We start from the raw sequence: 6,589 nt of genomic DNA, 5'->3' as shown, positions 1-6,589 counted from the left end.
ACGTTAGATCAAATTCCTGCTGACACTACATTAGTCACTATAGATGTCACCAGCCTCTATACCTGCATACCGCATGAGCAGCAAAAAAACTCACAAGTTTATTGCACCATTGTCATCATTTATTTCTGATCATATAATTTAATACCCTTACAAATTGTGATTGATTTTGGGTCCCAACATATTTGGAAAACGGTGTGCCTAGGAGACATATTTACCTACGGTCAGACCGCACTGAGTATGCCCAAACTCGTCTGATCTTGGAAGCCAAGCACTGCAGGGCCTGGTCAGTACCAGGATGGGGAACCACCAGGGAATACTAGGTACCGTAGGTATTTTACTCTCCAACAGCCAAAGCTATCTGGGACTCATTATATCAATCTAATTACAGGTCTATAGTATTTGTCAGATCATATTTGGAATCGACGTAGTGAACTCATTCACCCAAAACTCCTATGTATGGAGAATATGCTTAAATTTCCTTGTGGATGAGGGATCATTTATTTTCGCTCACCTATGATACAACCTTGCCCATAACAGGCACATTGGTGCTGGCAAACACTTATGCTCTTTCAAAACATTCATGCCAGCTCTCGCTTTTTCTTAAGTATATATTAATAAAGGTTAATTTTTAATAATTTCATCATTTCATTCTTTTCAAGTGTGCTCAGGAAAAGGCCTATAGTTGTCTTTCTTTGGTCCTTTGCTCTCTCCAAAGGTCCATACCCCTTTTTTCATAGCTGCAGGCGGTCAGGCAGTTGATCACGGGCAATGCACTATGGTGGTCATTCCGAGTTGATCACTCGCTAGCAGTTTTTAGCAGCCGTGCAAACGCTATGCCGCCGCCCACTGGGAGTGTATTTTAGCTTAGCAGAAGTGCGAACGAAAGGATCGCAGAGCGGCTACAAAGTTTTTTCATGCAGTTTCAGAGTAACTCAAAACCTACTCAGCGCTTGCGATCACTTCAGACTGTTTAGTTCCTGTTTTGACGTCACAAATCCGCCCAGCGTTCGCCCAGCCATGTCTGCATTTTCCTGGCACGCCTGCGTTTTTCCCAACACTCCCTGAAAACGGTCAGTTGCCACCCAGAAACGCCCTCTTCACGTCAATCACACTGCGGCCATCAGTGCAACTGAAATGCTTTGCTAGACCCTGTGCAAAACTACATCGGTCGTTGTGCCCGTACGACGCGCATGTGCATTGTGCCGCATACGCATGCGCAGAACTGCTGTTTTTTAGCCTGAATGCTGCGCTGCAAACAAATGCAGCTAGCGATCAACTCGGAATGACCACCTATATACAGATCCTGACATAGATTTTTTTATGTCTCTCCTACAGTTCACTTTGTCCCACAACTTTTTCATCTTTGACGGTAAATACTATAGGCAGCAGACAGGGCGTGCCATGGGTTCCGCCGTGGCACCCTCATTTGCAAATGCCTACATTTGAGAAGTTGAACGAGCCTTGTTTCTTATTAATCATCAGATTGCACAGAGGCTATACATCTATTATAGATATATAGATGACCTGCTGCTGTTTTGGCAAGGCGATGTACAGGACTTACACGAGCTTGTATTAGCACGTAATCTGACTAATGGACATTCAACTTAAAATAAAGGATGGTAAACTGGAAACTAGTTTGTATAAAAAACCCATGGATCGAAACACGATCCTTAGATTTGACAGTTTTCATCCTATGGCCACCGTACGGGGTTTACCATTCTCTCAATTTCTCAGGGTTTGCAGAACAAATAGCAACAGCATGGTGAGATATTCACAACTGGATGAGATGGAACAGAGGTTCATATATATATATATATCTATATCACACATCCGTATTATGCATACCCTGTACACACCACGAAGCACCATGGGTATATTGTTCAATACTTTCAGTACAACCCACTCAAAAACATCACATGTCAATGGGTATATTTTACACACTTCCTGTACACTTGACACTCACAGTCACTCCGTGTACTGTATATTATTTTCCCCTGAAAAAAACCCCCATAAAAATAATGAGGAAATTAATTCTGAATTAGTGAAGTGTACATTTTATTAATCATTAGTCGACTGACCTCACTGGTGTAATGTCCCAGAATAGATGGCATACATGGCATCCTCACATGACATGGCATCTTCATATGACATTAGCACAGCAGCACATGGTATAATTACCTGTTCAGATTTTGCTATGATCTCCAGCAGCATCCACTAATAATGAATCACTACCATGAGGCTGCTCCTATCAGAGCTCACCACATCTATTCATCAGATATTGGCATTTCTATCATGGGTCATGGGACCACACCGCACACACTGCACCCATGTTGTTTTAATACTTACCTTTTGGGAGTCTCAAGACGGGCGCTGCAGCAGCCACAGCAAAAATCACTCCCAATGGCTGCTGTGCATTGACAGTATGTAATTAATTTCCGGACCATGGCGGGCGCCATGTTTCTGGAAACCTGCACATGCGCAGTAAACTACGGAACAATTATGGATCCTACTGTGCCGTGGAGAGGACGGGGCCCACCCGGAGTCTGCACATGGGCCCCCTCCTCTCTTAAAACACCCCTGACTTCCAACTCAGGGCCTAATTCAGATCCGATCGCAGCAGCAAATTTGTTGGCTAATGGGCAAAACCATGTGCACTGCAGGGGGGGCAGATATAACATGTGCAGAGACAATTAGATTTGGGTGGATTATTTTGTTTCTGTGCAGGGTAAATACTGACTGCTTTATTTTTACACTGCAATTTAGATTTCAGTTTGAACACACCCCACCCAAATCTAACTATCTGCACATGTTATATCTGCCCCCCTGAGGTGCACATGGTTTTACCCATTAGCTAACAAATTTGCTGCTGCGATCAGATCTGAATTAGGTCCTCAGAGTTTCAGGGACGGACATCCCCTTCTAGCTCTGTCACTGTGTACTTTGTAGCCGCTGAAGGCTTTGCATCATGCAGTAAGTGCTCTGCTCATCATGCTGCCTCATAGTATCCCCCTTCCCATTGATTCAGCTCAAGCCAGAAGCAGTTGTCAGGCTAACCCCTAGGACCCACCAGACCCTAGGTGGCCACCAGTACTTCCATGTGAATAATCCCTGGGATCCCGGGTGGATGCAGCCGGTATGCCCACAGGGTAAATGCGATGTGTGACGGACACAGTGTACACCACCTTAGTTACGGTCCTGCTCGTAGAGGCTGCAGCTACTGCAGTCCCTAGAAGCCGGGTTTGTGTGCATGTGCTGGTCTGCCAATGTTTGTGTGCCTGCTCCAGTTACCGTGCCTGGACCTGGCAGGCAATGAGACACAGCCACTGGGCACTGCAGTCTGGGACCAGAAAGCAGCCTCCCTCCTCAAGAAGTGTATGCGCCACCACTGGTCTCTGCTTTAGTGGAGCTTGCAGTCTGTATTCTCTCAAAGATGGACATACACACTAGGGTTATTTTTTATCTAATTTCAATTAACCTATCAGTATATTTATGGAGTGTGGGAAACTGGAGTATCCTGAGGAAATCCATGCAAACTTGAGAGAACATACAAACCCTACACAGATAGGGCATGCATGGGAATTGAACGTATGACCTCAGTGCTGTTAGGAAGTAATGCTAACCATATGCAATCATGACTCACTAGTCACAGGACACCTTGAGGGGGAGAAGGGAGTGCATGGTAGAGGGAGTGAGCCCTCTGTGTAGGTAGGGTGCAAGCAGGGCCGGTGTAAGGTCTCTCTGCACCCTAGGCAAAGCTTCAGCCTAGCGCCCCCTAACCTGCAATCCCCTCCCTCCACCACTTCCCGGAGTGGAGATGCAGGTTGCCACTAGGTGGGCTCTGGTGAATTGCATCATTATACTTATAAAGAGAAAGGGATTTTTAAAGTGATAAAGTATATTGTAAACAAGTCACAAAATTTTGTGACTTTGTTCACAATATACTTTCACTTTAAAAGTCCTTGAGTGGCGTCTATTCTTTATATACTATATAATAACTGTATATGGGGTCTGGTGGGAATATTTAATTGCTGTTGGGTACAGGATGAAACTGGTCAGGATACCAACAGCGTCATCTCGACCACCGTAATACCAATATTTTGAATGAATTTAATCAACCTTACCCTTCCCCTAACCCTCCCTCCCGCAGCCTAACCCTAACACTGCCCGTTATACTAACATTCCGGATGCCGGATGTCGGCATTCTGACAGTTGTCAGAATTCCGGCGCCGGTATATTGAATGCTAACATCCCATATGCCGGGATACCAACTAAATCCTTTTAATTGTATGTGTATACATACATCTGTATACACAGACATACATATATTTGTATGCTCCTTATTGTGTTCCATTCCCCCATCTGTAAGGTTCATTACTAATCCGCATACAGAGACATCCTTCAGTTTTTTGCTAGATGAATTCAGTGGTGCCCTCCAGTGTCCAGCGCCCCTAAGCAGCCGCCTTAACCTGCCTAATGGTAGAGCCGGCCCTGGATGCAAGACACCTGCAAAATCCCTGCACCCTAAAATGCATGGTGATCAGCCTATTCGTTAATCAGGAGTTTATGTCTAACCTCTCAAAAGAAACTTTCATTAAATTGATTTCCACTGAAATTCAATTAATATGCATTACATCTGTGGATCTGACAAGTCATGCTTTGATGCATTGGGATGTTGGCTACAAGCATATAATAAGGTGTTCCTGTCCATGCTGTTCTGGTAAATTAATGTTATACAAGAAAGGGAGTCTTACTGCTGGCAAAATCTAAAATAATTAAGAGAAGATGAACTGAAGTTCATGGGGAACATGATGGGATTATTCAAGGTATTGACACCACATAAGAAGGAAAAGAGACAAGTTTCACAGCCTGCTCATACTAAAACTAGATCATTTATAGAAAGGGTGTAAAGGTCCACCAGCCAATTGTCTTAATTTTACAATAACTAAGTTAAAGGATCATGTTAATCATGTTGATCAAGTTAATCAAATCTGTAAACTTGAATGGCCATTCTTCTGAAGGTTCTGTAAGGTCTCTTACTGCCTAGACTTCAACTTTATGCAGAATACTCATATAAAGACTGCTGACACTTAGGGCAAAATTTACTAAAGGTCGATTTTGGTTGATTTGGTGTTTCTGCGATATCCAGTCAATTTTACAAAATGTTATACACTGTCAAAGTCAAAAATATTACATAAAGAGAACATACAAACAACACACACATAAGTCGCTATACTTGCAAATACGCGCAGCGAGCACAGCCATATATGGTAACGTACGCATTTACACGGACATGCCACAGAGATGGATTCGACACTTATTTCATACAGTACATAATTATAATAATATTAAGCGCCAGACCTCATGATAATTTAGAATTATATATATTGAATTAATGTCATGTATGTGTATTATTTGAACGAAACCAGATACACCGGTCATGTTTACTATTAATACAACCAGCTTAATGTGTAGATTAATTTGATACGTGTTATGAAGTTGTGGGACATTGCAGAGGATAATTATGATTGAATGTATAAAAGCTAAAATCCCTTTTATTTGAACAATAGAAGTTCCAGCCCCTTTGGACGTCCCCAAGGGCTGAGCATGTTCAGCACATACAAAGGAACTGGTGACATCATAAGTCCCCTCCCCCAGAAACTAGATAATACTAAGCTGACCACACAGGAGGTCACTTGCTTGCTGTTTTGGTCAGAGGAGGATGATGGAGGAGTTGCTAGCAGTTCAGTTCCTGTATTTATTTACAGAGAGAGGGAGACTTAAGCTGCAATGGAAGGAATGGTAATTGTATCGCTGGCATGTAACTGTAATTATATGTATTTGTATCTGCAAATGTATGTAACTGGATGTATGTAACTTTATGTATTAACTGCTTACTGTATGAGTTGTAACTATAGGTATACTGTACTTTGTAATATATGAATGAATCCATATCCTTTTTAATAACAAATATATACATCAATGAGCTTTGGAACTCAGATAATGTGTGGGTGTATTGTTTTCTTATGGGATGCAGTGTTTTGCAATGTACAGCACACTTTTATCGTATATGGTAATAAGATGTGCCTGGCGTCTGCAATATATATTAGAGCGGGCATTTTAAATATTAGTGAGAAATCAATTTGGCATTCAGAGATGGGGGCTCGTCCGGGATATCACGTTCTTAATGATGCACTGTACATTACAAACGCGGCTTTAATTGACCGGCTACAATGGACGCATTGAGAAGCTGATGAAAATAACATCCAAGTTAATGTATTGTTGTGGTATTAGTAAGACGCTGATATGAAATTTTAAGGGACAGTATGTTTCTCATAATATTTAAGATGCTAAAATGTATTTTTATTGTTGCAAAACAAGGTTCAAATAAGTCATATTGTGTTTGATTCAGATTGGATTGTTTATCTGTTAAGTAGGTTTAAAAGTATATTTAAAAGTTGCTGCAATAGCTTTGATATAGTTTTTATTTTTAACTCAGGCCTAAAATAACTTCAGGGGCTTGTATGATGTGTGATTTCTTTGTGACAAAGGAAGCCGCATGGTTTGTCCTCCATTTTGGACTAACCACATG

At 42.0% G+C, this 6,589-nt stretch overlaps 1 pseudogene; it reads left to right on the top strand.

Annotated features, from left to right (window-relative positions):
* The first annotated feature begins 213 nt into the window (after window positions 1-213).
* On the top strand, window positions 214-332 carry LOC134947075 (5S ribosomal RNA; annotated as a pseudogene).
* Window positions 333-6,589: the final 6,257 nt, after the last annotated feature.

Source organism: Pseudophryne corroboree, chromosome 7 (assembly GCF_028390025.1).
Source record: "Pseudophryne corroboree isolate aPseCor3 chromosome 7, aPseCor3.hap2, whole genome shotgun sequence".
NCBI lineage: Eukaryota > Metazoa > Chordata > Amphibia > Anura > Myobatrachidae > Pseudophryne > Pseudophryne corroboree.
The sequence above is the reverse complement of the archived record's forward strand: the minus strand, read 5'-3'. Positions and strand labels throughout refer to the sequence as shown.